Below are 17,102 nucleotides of genomic sequence, written 5' to 3'. Positions count from 1 at the left end.
TCCCTGCTGAGCAGAGAGCCCAATGCGGGGCTCGATCCCAGGACCCTGGGATCATGACCCAAGCCGAAGGCAGAGGCTTTAACCCACTGAGCCACCCAGGCGCCCCCATTCTATGTTTTTTAAATAGCATTTTCAGAGTGACAAAAAAGTACTTCAATTTCCATTTATTTGATTACTAAACAAATTCAACAATCTTCTTTATTTCTTCAATGATTTATTTGTTCAAATGGACCATGATTTTTTTTTTGTCCATTTTTACACTGGAACCTTAATGCTCTTTGATTTTAAACATACAATATTTACTTCCTAACATTTGTCCTTTAATTGTGTAACACTTTGAAGGTGTTTAAAATTTTTATTTAGTCACATCTATCAAGCTCTTCTGTAAATTCTTTGTTTCATATGCTTATAAAATCTTCTCAGAGGATGGAATCTATTTACCAATACAACTACCATTATTTTGTAATCATTCCTTCTCGAAGATTCAAGTTTCACCTGAGGTCATTTCCTTTCAGTCTGAAGAGCATCCTATAGCATTTTTTGGTATGCAGGCCTCCTTGCAACGAATTCTCTCAACTTTTGTTTATCTGAAAAATGTCCTTATTTCACCTTCATGTTTTATGGATATTTTTGCTGAATTCAGAATTCCAGGTTGACAGCTTTATCCTTTTAGAACTTTAAACAGGTCATTCCATTGTCTTCTAACCTCCATCATTCCTGGTTAAGTCATCCTTTTTTGATATTTTAACTCCTATGTTCCTAATGTGTCCCCCCGCCCTCCACCCTTTGGCTACATTCCATATTTTCTTTCAACCTGTGATATTCAGTAGTTTAAGATGTGCCTAGATGTGGTTTTCCCTGTGTTTATCCTGCTTGGGATTCACTTAACTTCTTGGATTTGAGATTGATTTTAATCTGAGTAAGTGATGGCAATTACTTCTTCAAATTTTTTTTTTAAGATTTTTATTTTTATTTATTTGACAGAGCGAGAGCGAGAGAGAGAGATCACAAGTAGGTAGAGAGAGAGGCAGAGGGGGTGGGTGAAGCAGGCTCCCTGAAGAGCAGAGAGCCCAATGCAGAGCTAGATCCCAGGACCCTGAGATCATGACCTGAGCCGAAGGCAGAGGCTTAACCCACGGAGCCCAGGCACCCCTTTATCCTATCTGTTTAATCTCTCCTTCTGCCATTCATATGTTAGACAGTTTAATACTGTCCCATTGGCCATCGAGGCTCTGTTCATTTTTTGTAATGCTTCTGCATTTCTTAGATTGACAAATTTTTACTTATCTTCAAGTTCACCAATTCTACCTCTGGCATCCCCAACCTGTTGTTAAATCCATTCAGTGAAATTTTCATCTCAGACATGGGACTTTTTAGTTCCAGAATGTCTATTCCTTTTTATAGTTTCCACTTCTCCACTGACATTACCCATCTGTTCAGTCATTATCATGCTTCTCCCTTTAAGTCATTGAAAATACTACAGTTGCTTTTTAAAGTCTGCTAATCCTGCTAATATTAGCGTCTGCTACCATTTGGGGTAGATGATGTTGGCATAAAGTCATATTTTCCTGATTCTAGTAACAGTGTATTATAAGCTGGATATTGTGGAAGATATGTTGTAGAGACTTTAGGAGTCTCTTATGATCTCCTGAAGAATGAGGATTTGTATGATACCTGGCAGTTAAATCAATGGCTAATCAAGTTAGACTTGTGGATGCCTGGTTTACACTTTTTTAAGAATGGGTCTTAAGAACATGTTTACCAAGACCCTTTAATTTGGTGGGAATCAAAAACCAAATTCTGTCCCCCCTGCTGAGGATAGCTGCAATATCTCTAGTCAGCATTTTCAGTCTTAGAGCTGTTGTTTTCCATTGAGCTCAGCAGGATCTTCCATTCACAATTCAGGGGTCACCTAAGTCTTGGGGTGGGGGGGGTTATTCATAGATTTTAAGGCTATCCTACTATAACTCCCTCCTTTCTGGAATTCGTCAATTTCCAGCAATTCTGGCACTCTGAAACTTCATTCCTTGACACCTAAAACTAGTAAGACTCTGACTTTCTGCCTGATTTCCAGCTGCCCTGTGCTGCATGGTCTTTTGCTCAAGAGTAAAGCTGTATAAATTTTTTTTTTTAAAACATCTGGCAGTTTTCCAAAGTATATCTTCAACTAGGTTCTGAGATACAGTATTGTTCAACCTGTATATGATGCTGTCATAAGAAATCTTAGCCTAACATTAAGTATACATTATCTCTAAAATATAAATTCATACTGCACAGCTTTTAAAAACTGATCTTTAAAAGGTGTTCTTGCATTTATAATACTTGCAATTGCAATGGCTTCAAGGAATACCTGAATTTATTAAACTTTTTGACTTTTTACTGTAAGTAACCTGTGTAAGTATTGATTCATTTAGTCTTTCAATAAATATGTCCAATGTCTATTGTGTGCCAGACATTCTCCTAGGTGGTAGATATACAATACCAAGATAGAAATAGGCAAGGCCTCTGTTCTGTGGAATTTTCATCCCAGTGCATCCAAAAAACTGAAAAAAGACATTTCAGACTATGTCTTCCCCAAACAATAATATGGGTGATTTTGCCAGGACCCACATTATAATAAAGTGATGCCCTTTTTTATATGCATAATTTTGAAAGAAAAATTGATTTTATATTTGGACATATATGGTAGTCCCATAATCTAAATAAATACTCATCAAAATCCATTTACTTATCAAATACTTATCAAAATCCATTTTGAAGCTTTCTTTTAAAAAACTACATATACCCTGACAGCAACTCTGCTTTTCATCGTAACAATGGTTTTCTGACCCCATAATTAGCTGACAATTTAAGTTATACAAAAAGGAATCACTGGTTATTTGACCATACAACATAGTATAGAGAACATTCATTTAGATCACTGTGCCTAATTTCAGGAACCCATACCCATAACCCATAAATAAATAGTGGGGGAAATCTTCAAAACTTGACTCCTATCTTTGGTTCTACCCTTCCTCTAGTGTTAAATAAAGGCTCCTAAGGCAGTGAGAAAAGAAGTATCTATCTTTCCATACTATCTCCTACAGGGAGAGCTGCAAATAACAACCTATCAAATTTAAACATGGCAAGGTACAATTTAATGTAGTAACTGACTACCAAAAACCAGAATTAAAAAACAAAAACAAAAACAAAAACCCAGAATTATCATAAGCCATCTTTTGATTGAACCACAACTGGAAGTGATGTATTAAAAATAATGTGTCCATACATAAGCTGATTTTGGCCCAAAGTAAACAGTGCTTTTGTAAACCTGAACCATCTCATTAAGAGAAGTCTGAGGCATTTAAATTTTCTTGGATTTTCATATATGGCTTTCTCTAAACAAAGATAAACTACTAAAGTTCATTATAACAACATTTGCTGTTACTCAAAAAGATTATTTAAATGTCTAAAGTTTTTTTTTCTAAGTTATGGCACTCACTTTGCCAATGTCAAATTTGAAAATGCCATATTTTCCTCTAATAAATCTATCCCCCAATATAGCTGCCAAATTCAGCTATCAGAGCAGTGCAGGTTCTGGGCCTAATTCTTGCTGCCCAAATAATATTGAGGCACACGCTTATAAAAACTCTGAATTATTAAACATCTCTTTATACTATGTGTTAAAGTAAAAATGTAATAGGCACCACAATACATTTTTGGAGAAGAATAAAAATGCTTAAGAATAACAGCTAATACAGGGACAAGCTTCAAAAAAATCCATGAAATCTCTAAAATGGTATACTAAATAGTGCGTAACTGTACATTCTATGGACAGAATCCATAACTTTCAAGAGATTCTCCGAGGAGTCTAAACAAAAGGTTAACAGTTACTGCTGAGATGTTGGAATTTAATTTAACATCTACTGCTGTAGATGTTAACATCAGTTTCTGTAAATTTTCTGCTCTCAGTAATGCGTATCAGAATGATATTCTTATCTATACTAATTGTTAACTCAGTTAGAATGCACTTGTATCCCGTTAAGGTTTGAAGCTGCAGTTCTTTCCAAAAGAGTTAAGTTTTGGAGAAGGTTAACAGCAACTTCTTTCAAGACATGTCTCCAAAGGCAAAGGAAACAAAAGAGAAAATGAACTTTTGGGACTTCATCAAGATTAAAAGCTTCTGCACAGCAAAGGAAATAGTCAACAAAACAAAGAGGCAACCCACGGAGTGGGAGAAAATATTCACAAATGACACTACAGACAAAGGGCTGATATCCAGGATCTATAAAGAACTCCTCAAACTCAATGCATACAGAACAGATAATCATGTCAAAAAGTGGGCAGGAGACATGAACAGACACTTCTCTAAAGAAGACACACAAATGGCTAACAAACACATGAAAAAATATTCACCATCATTAGCCATCAGGGAGCTTCAAATCAAGACCATGTTGAGATACCACCTTACACCAGTTAGAATGGCCAAAATCAAAAAGACAGTAAACACGTAAAGGAGAAGATGTGGAGAAAGGGGAACCCTCTTACACTGTTGGTGGGAATGCAAGTTGGTGCAGTCACTTTGGAAAACAGTGTGGATATTCCTTAGGAAATTAAAAATAGAACTACTCTATGACCCGGCAATTGCACTACTGGGTATTTATCCCAAAGATACAGATGTAGTAAAAAGAAGGGTCATATGACCCCAGTGTTCATAGCAGCACTGTCCACAATAGCCAAACTGTGGAAAGAGCCAAGATGCCGTTCAACAGATGAGTGGATAAAGAATATGTGGTCCATAAACACAATGGAATATTACTCAGGCATCAGAAAGGATGAATACCCCTTTTGCATCATTATGGATGGGACTAGAGGAGATTATGCTGAGTGACATAAGTCAAGCAGAGAGAGTCAATTATCATATGGTTTCACTTACTTGTGGAGCATAAGGAATAACACAAAGGATATTGGGAGAAGGAGAGGGAGGAGTGAGTTGGGGGAAACTGGAGGGGGAGACAAACCATGAGAGTCCGTGAACACTGAAAAACATGCTGAGGGTTTTGGAGGGGAGGGAGTGGGGGCTTGGGTGATCTGGGTATTAAGGAGAGCACATATTGCATGGAGCACTGGGTGTGGTACATAAACAATGAATCTCAGAACGCTAAAAAAAAAAAAGTTTTGGGGAAGGTTAAAAAACAACTCTCATCCCTAAAACAAATGTCTCAGGTTCATAGTAGAAGAATAAACATGAGGTATGTATATGGCGTAGAATAATCTATCCCATGTTTTATATAAAATTATACAAATAAAGGCTAATTAATATTGTAAAATAAAAGGACAACTGATTATTAATATGTATATAAAGGTATTATAATGCTACTATGTCTTCTTCACTTAAAATGGCAATTACCACTGGAAATTGTTTTTATCATTCCTCGTAAAGTAAATCAATGACAATATCTCTATTTAAAATGTAATGGACACAGAGGTAAAATATTTGCTGTCCAATAAGAAAGAATCAGCAATAGTGCTAGAAATACAATCTAAATGCCTTTCAATTATTTGAATGTCTCCTCAGAAACATGAGCATATTATATGCAGCTCTAAGGAAATCTGGATTCTATTTATTGCTACCAAGTGGTTTTGTGGCTTTGGTTCAGTAACCACCTCTCTGTACCACCTGTAAAACAGGGAATACACAACTGTAGCAGTAATGAGGTTATGTACTCACCTGTTTCATTTTTCTCCCAAGCACATAGGAAGACCACATTTTCCATTCCACTTGCTGCTACATGCAGCCATGGATCTAGTCCTGACCAATGCAATGATGTATGCTCCTTCCAGGACTGGTCCCTAAATCATTCTTTCACACATCCTTTGAGCTCTCACTCTTCCATCACTGGCTTGTTGAATGTAGTAATCCTAGTGTTGACTCCATGCAGGCCACAGGGGCAACTGAGTCACAAGATGGAAGGAATGTGGATACTGGAGTCATACACATGGTTCTCTATGTGAGAAATAAACTTTTACTGTGCTCCACCGTGAGATTTTGGGGTTCTCTGTTTCAGATACAATTATCTTAACCTACCTTAGTGGGGGGAAATAAAATGAGGTAAAAAATTTAGAGTAGCTTGGGGGATGGGGGGGGTCAGGGATTTTTAAATACTATACATATGTGGGGTACTGACAAGAACTTTTTATCCAGAAACTAAGGCATGGACTTTGGACTCACAAGTCTGAGTTCAAGCTCAGCCTCTGACACTTACTATGCTATGTGACATTGAGTTAAATTAATAATACAGTTTTTTCAACTACAAAATAGGAGTAATAATAATAATATCTACAGCCCACCAGATTATTATTAGGATTAAGCGAAATAAAGTATACAAAGAATGCAGGATAGGGTATGGCACATATTAACTACTTTACAAATACTAGCCAAACTATTAAAAATATCTAAGAAGATGGCACAAATGTAACTAAACCACCTACTGGATAAAACTGTTGGAAAGATTATCATATTTGAGGTTAGTAATAAAACAAATTGTTGGTTCTGAGAGGGCTTTTCTAATGTAATCAGAAAAATTAGTCATGTGGAAGTTTGGAATACATCATTATAGTACATTAATTTCTCTAAGGTAAATATAAATGTTTTTAGTCTTATGTTTATACAGCTACAAACCTACCTCAAGTGGTCTAACATATATTTTAAAGATTTTATTTATTTATTTGTCAGAGAGACAGAGCGCGTGCACGTGCACAAGCCCACCAGGCAGCTGGAGAAGCAAATTCCCTGTAAGCAAGCAGCCCATGCAGGGAGCCCAATGCGGGAGTCTATCCTAGGACTCGGATCATGACCTGAGCCAAAGGCAGACACTTAACTGACTGAGCCACCCAGGCATCCCGTGGTCTTTCCAATATTAAAAATGGATTAGGGGCGCTTGGGTGGCTCAGTGGGTTAAAGCCTCTGCCTTTGGCTCAGGTCATGATCCCAGGATCCTGGGATCAAGCCCCGTATCGCTCTCTGCTCAGCAGGGAGCCTGCTTCCCTCTCTCTCTCTGCCTGCCTCTCTGCCTACTTGTGATCTCTCTGTGTTAAATAAATAAATAAAATATTTAAAAAAATGGATTAAAAATTTTGATTCAACTACTTATAACTGTATGAGGTGAGGGTAATTCAAACAGATCATTAGCATAGGCAAGTATCAGTTTCCAGCAAGTTTTTTTTTTTTTTTTTTAAGATTTTATTTATTTATTTGACAGAGATAGACCAAGCAGGCAGAGAGGCAGGCAAAGAGGGAGAGAGAGGAGGAAGCAGGCTCCCTGCCAAGCAGAGAGCCCGATGCGGGACTCCCGATGCGGGACTCCCGATGCGGGACTCGATCCGAGGACCCTGAGATCATGACCTGAGCCGAAGGCAGAGGCTTAACCCACTGAGCCACCCAGGTGCCCCATCCAGCAAGTTTTTAAGAATGATTCAAATATACTATTTTGAGCTCTGTCCTTTAAATAGTTTCTACAGTTTCACAGAAAAAGTAACAAAGTTCAGAGCATACTATTCCCATATTCCATAACCCTCTCCAAAGAGGGTTCTTAAACAGCCTCACAAACATATACCTGCCACATTTACCTCCTGAAGCCTATTCTTGATTGGGATATAGAACAGAATGGTACTTTGTGGTTTTAATAATACTCATTAAAACTACTATTTACTTAATCTATTACAAAAAGAAAGCTGCTGCAGAAAGTAAAAGCATTATTCATTCCATTTTTCCAAAAAGAGAAAGATTAAAAACATTTTGGCTCCCTCACGCCAGGCCTCTTTGTTCAGAAGGGCAAACCAACAGGTAAATAGGAAAGCATAATGCAAAATCCTGGGCATGACAGAGTACACAGAAACATTCAAAATGCCACACATGATGGAATGCCTAGAGACATTCAAAGGTTTTTAAATAGGTTTTAAAAAAGATATCTAGTTGCCCAAAATTTTTGAACTGGTTAAAATATTTATTGCTACAGATTAACAGAAGGGTTATACTAACCTCATCTGAAATCTTAGCCACATCTATCTACTTTTTTGAATTTCAGTTTCCTTATTTACAAGTTGAAATGACTGAACCAGATGATGTCAAAGGTCCCTTAATTCTAAAAGACTAAAATTCAGGGCGTCTGGCTGGCTCAGTTGGTTGAGCGACTGCCTTCAGCTCAGGTCATAATCTTTGAGTCCCCGGATAAGTCCTGCATCAGGCTTCCTGCTGAGCAGGGGGTCTGCTTCTCCCTCTGACCTTCCCCCTCATGCTTACTTGCTCTCATTCTCTAATAAATAAATAAAATCTTTAAAAAAAGACTAAAATTCAAATTATAAATGCATAGTTTTAATATACAGCATACTTTAGAGTTAAAAGTGGATAATTAAGATTTTTCTGAGATAATTTTGTTTTAAAAAATCTCCAAATTCTCTAAAATGTTAGTATACTCTTTTGTAAATCCAGTGGAATGAGTATAATCTTTGCCTTTTTGGTAGTCTTCTTCTGAGTCCAAATACAGAAGCACATATGTCACTGATCCGGAATTACTAAGTTGAACTGAAAGTCAGGATATAAGCCTTTTCTTGGCTTTACAACTCTCCCAGAATGACTGTGCTTCACTCTTTTTCCCTATCAAATAAGGGAAAATGTGCTATCATCTATTTCACTGGATTAGTATTAAAGTATATTTTTGAAACATCCTGAACTCAGACAAGAGATTTTTTTTCCATTGGTAACTTGTCATAGCAAATCTAAGTATAAAAACAAAAGAAAGAAGTTCCCATGAGACTACTGCATATGAAGGTCCTGTTACCGCCCACACCGGAATCAGTTACAATGAATAAATCAATACAAGATGCTACTGTAATAAGAAGAATCTGGAAAGGTGAGTAGGTCCACTGCAGCACCAGATTTTAAATCTCTGATCTAATAAATATTGCCTAAACTAATCTATCCTGCAGTTTTTGTTTATATGAATAACCAACACCTCTTAAATAGGCATTCTTAAAATAGTGAAAGTCCTTCGGAAAGAGGGTTAGGGACTGATTAGTGGGTGTGAAAGGGGGAAATAAAACCACCATTTAGAAAAGCCTATCATCACAAGATAGATTATGTATAGCACAACGACTAATTCTTTCATCCAAATCAGGTTACCTGGTAAGCAGTTACACACAGCCAAATCAAACAGATGTCTCCTTATGGCAAGCAATACCATTCAAAAAACAAAACAAAACAAAATTTTTATTATGGATGACTATCCTTTGGCTTTTTACATAAACATAATATACTTTACTAATGTCTTTAGCAAAAACCTGTGACACCACGTAGTAGATTGGTGGTCCTCAAAAGATATGTTCCCATTCATGTCTGGAACCTGTTAATAATATCTCAGAAAAGTTTTTAGTAGTTAACTTAGAATCACCAACCTGGAATGATTTGTGGAGATAAGACAGGAGTCAGGCCTTGAAAGAGCAGGACCTTAGATAAGTAGGGAAAATGGAAAAGGTTTTTCCAGGCAGAGATAAAGGCCTATGAAAAGTCATGGGGGTGAAACTATGGATGTTTTATTAACATATTTACCAAAGAGATCAACTGGCTTCAATGTTGGGGTCCCCCCCCAAGAATGGTGAGAGAATAAGGTTAGATTGTGGAAGGTTTTGAATACCATGACAATTTGAAATTTATCTGTGAGAAGCAAATGAAGATTTGTAAACAAAAAGACTTATGTGATCATTCAGAAACCAGGTGATTAATGAAATTTCAGTCTGGGAAGATAAGAGAAAGTGGTCTGAAACTTTGGCTGTACCACATTAGCTGTGTGGATAAATCTTTAGACCAGCACAATCCAACAGCACTTCCTGAAATGATAGAAATATTCTAGACCTGCACTGTCCAATATGGTAGCCAGTAGCCGCATATGGCTATAGAGTATCTGAGACATGACTGGTACAACTGAGGAACTGAAATTTAAATTTTTTAAAATGTTAACTAATTTAAACTTAAATAGCCTCATGTGGCTAGTGATGATACATTGGACCGAGTAGCTCTACACTATAGTTCTCTCACTTATAAAATGGAGAGGTTAAATTAGAACACTAGTATCACTAGGGTAAGTTCCACAGCCAAATCAAGTTGGTGCCACATTCCAAGAAAAAAATAAATGAGTATTTGAGTAGATGCACCTGAACATAACTAGAGCAATTCCATGTTTGTAACCTTGTCATTTCACTCTTTGTATCTCTATAATTAATTTAAGAGATGCCCTCTGTCTTCTGATTAGTGATTTTTCAAATTGGTCTTTAGGTTGATGTTTCCTAGGAGTCTATGGTTAAATATCTAATGAATCTAATTTAATAGAACTTCTGTGGAAAGGAACAAACATTTCATGCAAAATGCCCCTAGATGTATGCTGTTCAGTATAAATATGTACTGGATCAAAAACTTAGTATGAATAAAAGAATGTATAATCACTTAATATATGTTGAAATGGTAATATTTTGGATACACTAGGTTAAATAAAATATATTACGAAAATTAGTTTCATCTGCTTCTTTTTACTTTTAATTTAGCTAATAGAAAAATCTTAAATTACTTATGACTCACATTACACTTTATTAATAATGACAGCCCTGCTGTAGAGAAAGTTATGAAATAGATACCTTACAGTACACATATTCAGTTAGTACATATTTATTCAACATCTATTATTGTCAAGCTTTATGCTAAATGCTGAGACCTTAACAGCGAACAAAGAAAATGGTCCCTGCCATAATTTTTAAATTATCTACTACACTTCTAATGCACATCTCACATATATTATCACATTTGTGATAATGCATAAGGATAATTTAATTTTAGAATACTTTACCATATGGGGGAGCAAATGCCAATACTTGACTTAGAAATGACAGAATATAAAACATGAAGACTCACACTAATGGCTGTCTATTTTTGTGATACATGCTATATAATGTTTATCTGGAAGCCTAATACTATCACATTCCAAAGGCTTCTTCCAGTTTCTTGATGATTCCCTCTAACTAGTTTGCTCCCTCTTTATGGCTCACCTCTCCCAGACTATCTCTTCAACTGGCAACCTGCCTGCTATTCATATTACAGCAGGGTTATTTATACTTTCAGGGGTCTACAAAGAAGGAAAGAGGTTGAAAATGTAAAGTATACATAATTTTAGGCAGCCAACTCCTGTTTTTTGGACCCAAGACTGAGATCTGAAGTTTCTTTTGGCTTTAAAACTTGGGTGATTTCTGTAGGATTTTACTTCATAATTAAAAGCACAAATTTACTTGAGAGCTAAAACAACTCATTAGTTTTGTCCCACTGAGGTTTTCACATAAGAAAACTTTTTCAAATAGGACTTCTAAAATGAATTAACTAATGATATTTTATCTAGCAAATGATTTTCAAAATAAAATACTAGGTAACAACAATAGGACAAGAATATGTATGTTTTTAAGGCTAATGGCATTGCTTTCAAGAAACTATTACCAATAAACTAAATGTTCAAGTTTATTGGCAGCTACAAAGAAAGCAAGAAAAACAAACCTACTTTATCAAAAGGTGGTAATTTTTCCCACTTTAATAAAGTGTTACGGACATATGATAGCTATTGACAAACAAATGAAGTACCCAAGTTTCAAACACCCAAAGTGATCTCACTGCCTTTTTTGGTTGAAGTCTACCACCATCTGAAATACAGATGTGGTGAGCAAAGGAATTATTATCCCTCAGTCTATTGCTGTGCAGGTGTGGTTACATACGTAGTTGTTTCAATGTTACCCATCTTCTACAAGCAAACAAAAAACTATTATGACTTTTTCTTTTTTTAAAAAAGCTAAAGAAAATAATAATTACTCATTGGGAAAAAAATGCCTAAGGAAAATAGAGCTATTTTCCATAAATAATCAAATTAGCATTTTGCTAAAAAGGAGTCAAACCAAAATCTTTAAATGAAAGTAATTCATACAGGATCATGGGTCCTTTCAATCATTAAACTACTAGTGCTAACATGCCAAATACAATGCAATTAAATATAAGTTGACAAATTCAACTTTTCTTTGGTCTTCAACCCAAAATGGCCTATTTTTCATATGGGCCTCAAACAAAAGAGCATAAAGCTTAGTGCAAAATCAGTCTGCATTTGATAATCGATTGTCACTTGTTAGTAGCATCAGGAAAACAAATAACAATTCCCTAAAATTTCCTTTATAACCTGAAGAGAGAATATAAGGAGACAATTCAGATGTAAATGTAACAAAATTTATCTGCTCCCCCCCTTACTCTGTGCCCAGCACTAGACCAGGGTCTTTTAACATGTTATCTCAAATATTTGTCCAACCCCCTCCCTCCTTGATAAATTCAGAAAACTACATTTTTCAATCCTCAGTGCCCTTCAGATTAAAAAAGCCAAACAAAGCTGGGAGGGTGGGAGATGATTACAAACCAAAGCATTTCTGTGATAAACCTAAATGTTTAAGGTTAAAATCAGAACCTGCCATAATATACAAGAGTCTTTCACATGCTAAAAAAGTTTGCTTCAAATTACCTATATTTAATTCTATCTAATAACCCTATGAGAACAAATAGTATCTTTCAATCTGATCTCACTAAAGAGAGGGGGCTCCAAGGGTCTTACATTCACAACTGCAAAAATATTACTTTATGACCTTCCCTACTTCAAATTTATGAAATGCATTTATTTTCCACTAAGATGCTGAGGTATCTTTAAAAACAGATACTAATCTAGTACCTTCCATACATTAGGTAGGAAAAAAAAATGGTTTCATTTAGTAAAGTAAAAAGGCACCCCAAATTCTACAAATTGCCATGAAAATTTTAAAAAGAAATTTCAACACTGGTTAGATAGTAAAATGGACTGTTTTTTATTTAAGCTAATGATCAACTGAGGCCCTCCCTCCCCAAAATGAAACAATATTTTAAGTAGCCACTATCTGGAGACTTGGGTTGTGTTTCAACTCTTAAAACACACAGCAGTTTTTAAAAAAGTTAATCTTACTGGACTCCTCCTGGAAGTCAACAATATTGAAAAAAATAGTTTAACATTAGTTGCTAAGTGTAATTTTTTCCCCCTCAGAAAGACACCTTGTGGTGACATTAAAATAGTTTCCATGGAGGCATGAAATTTAAACTTGCTATATTGTATACAATAAAAAAGAAAATTAAACAAAGAAAAAGGGCTTTTTGCTGTTGTTGTTGTTGCATAATGTAATTAAGTCCCAAGACTTAATTCCAAATCTTTACTATGGAACTCCAAATAGCAAGAAAAGAACATTTGAAAATAAGAGTTAACAATAGATCATCGCCATTTTCGACACAGAGAGAAGTATTTACATTTTAATTCAGTCCAGTCAGTTGGGTGTTAAGGAAGCATAAAAAGGCAAATACGGTAATAGCTTGAATTGTAAACAGACGTGGAAGGCTGCCTATTAAGATGGTTAATGGCAAAACTGAAAATGAAAACAAGGCATACCGTCATACTTCGTGTAACCAAGAGTCAAGGAATCTAGGTTAAAATAATAAAAAATGAATAAGACAGCCATGTTCTCACAAAAAGAAAAAAAAGTAGAACGGAAAGAAAAGATCACAAACATTTTAAGGCAACCATGGGGAAAGATTGCTTTACGCCTCCACTGTTTACTAACATTTAAAACTAGCATTTCTAGTCAACACCTGGGTTTGAAAATAGCACGGAAACATTGTCTTTTCCAACGTAAACCCAACAGAACATTCTGCAACGTTCTGAATAGTAAACATTAACCAGAATAAAGCATCGTTCGCGTATTTCCACCTTTAAGGACCAATGGGAAAAAATTAAGACCTTTTTTTCTCCCATATATAGCCTTGGCGCCCCTCTCTCCCCTCTTTTATTTATTGCCCTTGTCGCGGGGCTAATGAACCCTAAACTTCTTTTTCTTTTTTCCATTAATGGCAATGGGGAGAAAGAGCAACGAGAGAGGGAAACCCAAATGACAGGGAAAACGAAATTAAAAATCGTGGCGTTTCTTGCTGGGTGAAGGCTAGGAACACCCTGAAGGTTTAGCAAGAGAGACAATCCTGGGTATACCCCTATTAAAGCACCCTTTAACCCTAAAGCAACACCATTTTTCGTCTGTTTAATTTCTGCTTTTGAAGCGGATGGCAGTTCTCCCCGAAGAATCTTCCCGGGTGCATGCCACCCATTCCCTAGAGCCCCCTGCAGCAGGGGATGGGGCTCTCGCTCCAGGTCTGAATTTGCAGCGAGGCCCGGGAATCGGTCCCGTTAGAGCCGATTTCACCCATCAGGAATGCGCTCCACCCCCGCCGCCTCCCCGCGGCGGCCGCCCTCGGTGTCGGCTGCTTCGGCGGCCTGGGAAGTGCTGCCGGGGAGCGCCGCCTCGGCCCGTCAAAACACTGCTGGGTTGGCCGCCGACTCCACAGACTGCCCCGGCCGGGAGGGCAGAGCTCGGGGCGGATCCCACGCTCAGGCTCAGCCTGAGCGGCCCAGGGGGCGCCAGCGCCGGGTCCGGGCTGTGGACGCGGAACCAGCCAGCGGCCTGACCCCCAGGACCAGGACCGACCCCCGCCCCGGCCTTTACTCCAGGGCCCGGCCCGAGAGGGGGCGCCTTTCCCGTGGGATTTCTGAATGCATTTCCGTCCCGGGGAGGGGCGCGAGGGCAGCGGCCGTGCCGGAGCGCCTCGAGTCGGAAACGGGAGCCGCCCCTGTCCTCCCTCACCCAGGCGCAACCTCCACCCGCGCCGACCGTACCTTCAACTCCTCAGAGCGGCGGCGGGTGCCGGAGTGCGGGTGAGGAGACCCATCTCTCGGCGGCGGCGGCAGAAGCCGAAGGAAGTACGGAGGAGGGCTCCTCAGACCCGCCGAGACGCCTCTCAGCTGGGGCGGGGGGAACGCAGAGGAGGGGTCCCGACCGCCGCTTTCCCGAACTCCTCCTCCGCAGTTCTGTCTTGACGGCTGTTCCCGGGAACCAGCGCCCCAACTGCCATTCTCCCCCTCCTTCAGCCCCCGCTGTCTCCGCCTCCTCCTCCCACTCCTTCCTCCCGCCCCCGGCCCGCCCCGCCCCGCCCCGGCGCGCCGCCGCGTGCCGTGCGTCATGGCGTCACGCCCAGCGGGTCCGCCGCGGGCGGCTCTGGGACGCTGTCGTTCGCTCGCGCACGTTCGGCCTGGCAGGTCTTGGTGTGTCCCGCCTGCGACCGGGTGGGTGGGAGGACAGCGCCCCGCTCGTCCCTTACGCGGTCAAGTCAGCCGCCGTTTCTGCCCCTCGGCAAGCAGCACTTCGCCTCGAGCGGTCGGGGCTGTGGAGCAGGTGTCGCCTCCGAGAATGGGTGGGGTGGCCGGAGCTGCTCCGGACGTGGTGGTAGATGCTGGACTTGAGGACCCTGGCTCTTGGCATCCCGCACACCATTTATGACTCGTTTCTTTGTGTTCTCACGGTTCACCTGTTAGGTTGGCATCCCCAGGGAGGGCAAAGCCGGTATGTTGCTGCGAGTTTCTTCTCTCCGCGTGGAAATGTCTTCCCCCAGGGTGACGGCGCTCTCACCCTTTCGGTCTTAGTTTTAAGAGACCCCATTCTTCCGCAGGGGCTGCTAGCAGCAGCACTTCACCACCGTTTAACACCCTGTGTGAGCGTGCAGAGAATATCTGCCCCTCGCCTCTTCTCTTTCTCCGCATCTCTTAATTTCACAAAGTCGCTTAAGTATTCAGAATTCATACTTTAGTACTTACTGATACATTCTGAATTACTTGAATCCAGCTTTATGTGTTCCAGCCCCTCTTATCCTTTAAGCCAGTCGTACCTCCCCTTTGAATTTTTTAACCTGCGTCTGGTTTAGTATCAGTTCTTTTTAGTGGAATAAACATTCAGTGCAGACCGGGTCAATCCCTTCATAGTTGATTTCAAGATTTAGAGTCACTCTTCCCTGGAATACTGAGAAACGGAATGTGATGGATGCTGGACAGAATGTCCATTTGCCATCTGTTACTTAACTAAATATATCATCCTATCAATCCTTGTTTTAGAGCGTCTAATTTAAATTAGAAACAAACCAAGGAGCCATGGTCTTCCAGACAGTACTTGGTATCTTTGGTAACCCAGTAAATGTTTACCAATTAGAAAACTAAACAAGCTAAGCAGTTTAGGTCCAAGTTTTTTTGTTTTTGTTTTGTTTTGTTTTTTTGCTTTTTTTGTTTTGTTTTTTTAACCACAAATCTTAAAGGAAATCATTATGGGTATGTTTAGTTTCATTTTATTGGAAATTTTAAAGCTGTTATGCACTCCTTTAAATCCTACTTGAAAGCTGCCTACAATTTAATAAATGGGGTACTTTGTACAAATAGTACAAAAATAGTATAAGTTAAATGGATTTATGGAACATGCTCATACATAATATAATCCTTAAGAATATTTCAACATGTTGAACATTGCAGAACAGATGGGACATTGGCTTGGAAGGAGGTTTTGAGGAAAGAGGCTATGCGAAGTGGAAACGGGTCTTGTACTCTGTACAATTGTCATCTTTTCCAGAGATTCCTTTTCCTGCTGTCCTCTTGAAAACTAGAGGGATTTCCTATTCTTCACTGAGGCAACATAGATCTATTAAAAACAACAACAACAAATATCTGTTGAACATCTCCACTTGGATTCCCACAGGTGCATCAAACTCAGCCTGCCCAAGACACAACTTCTCTTTTCCTCAAAACTTGTGTCTCTCATTCACCCAGGCCCAAGCCAGAAATCTAGGATTCTTCCCAAGTACCCCTGGTTCAGTCACTTCCAATTCATAATCAACCTTAAGTTCTGTTAAATATCCCTGTACTTTCTCTTTTATATCCCCTTCCTCCTGCCTTTCGGACAGTGATTCCCACTTTGCACATCAGGATCCCCTGAGGAGCTTTGAAAAAAATCTGATGCCCGGGCTGCCTCCATCAATCAAGTCAGAATCTCTGAGGATTCAAAATTTAAAACAAACAAAACAACAACAACAACAACAACAACAAAAAATCAACAAAAAACAAAACAAAACAAAACAAAAACCCTCTCCAGGTGATTCTAATGCATAGCCA

The 17,102-nt window shown here is 38.9% G+C and overlaps 1 protein-coding gene across 4 annotated transcripts in view; it reads right to left on the bottom strand.

Moving 5' to 3' along the window:
- RNF19A (ring finger protein 19A, RBR E3 ubiquitin protein ligase) overlaps positions 1-14,894 on the bottom strand; it is a 57,030-nt gene extending 42,136 nt beyond the window's left edge. For 2 of the 4 annotated variants that reach the window (XM_032858582.1, XM_032858586.1), the window contains exon 1: positions 14,790-14,894. The gene's annotated coding sequence lies outside the window, so the exon portion shown is untranslated. Of the gene's footprint in view, positions 1-5,710; positions 5,909-14,789 lie in introns of those variants that run through there. The other 2 variants (XM_032858585.1, XM_032858583.1) reach the window with 1 other exon arrangement.
- Between the last annotated feature and the right edge of the window lie 2,208 nt (positions 14,895-17,102).

The sequence above is a fragment of the Lontra canadensis genome, unplaced genomic scaffold (assembly GCF_010015895.1).
Source record: "Lontra canadensis isolate GAN:19392208 unplaced genomic scaffold, GSC_riverotter_1.0 scaffold15, whole genome shotgun sequence".
NCBI classification, from domain to species: Eukaryota; Metazoa; Chordata; class Mammalia; order Carnivora; family Mustelidae; genus Lontra; species Lontra canadensis.
Note: the sequence above shows the minus strand (reverse complement) of the source record. Positions and strands in the feature narration are given on the sequence as shown.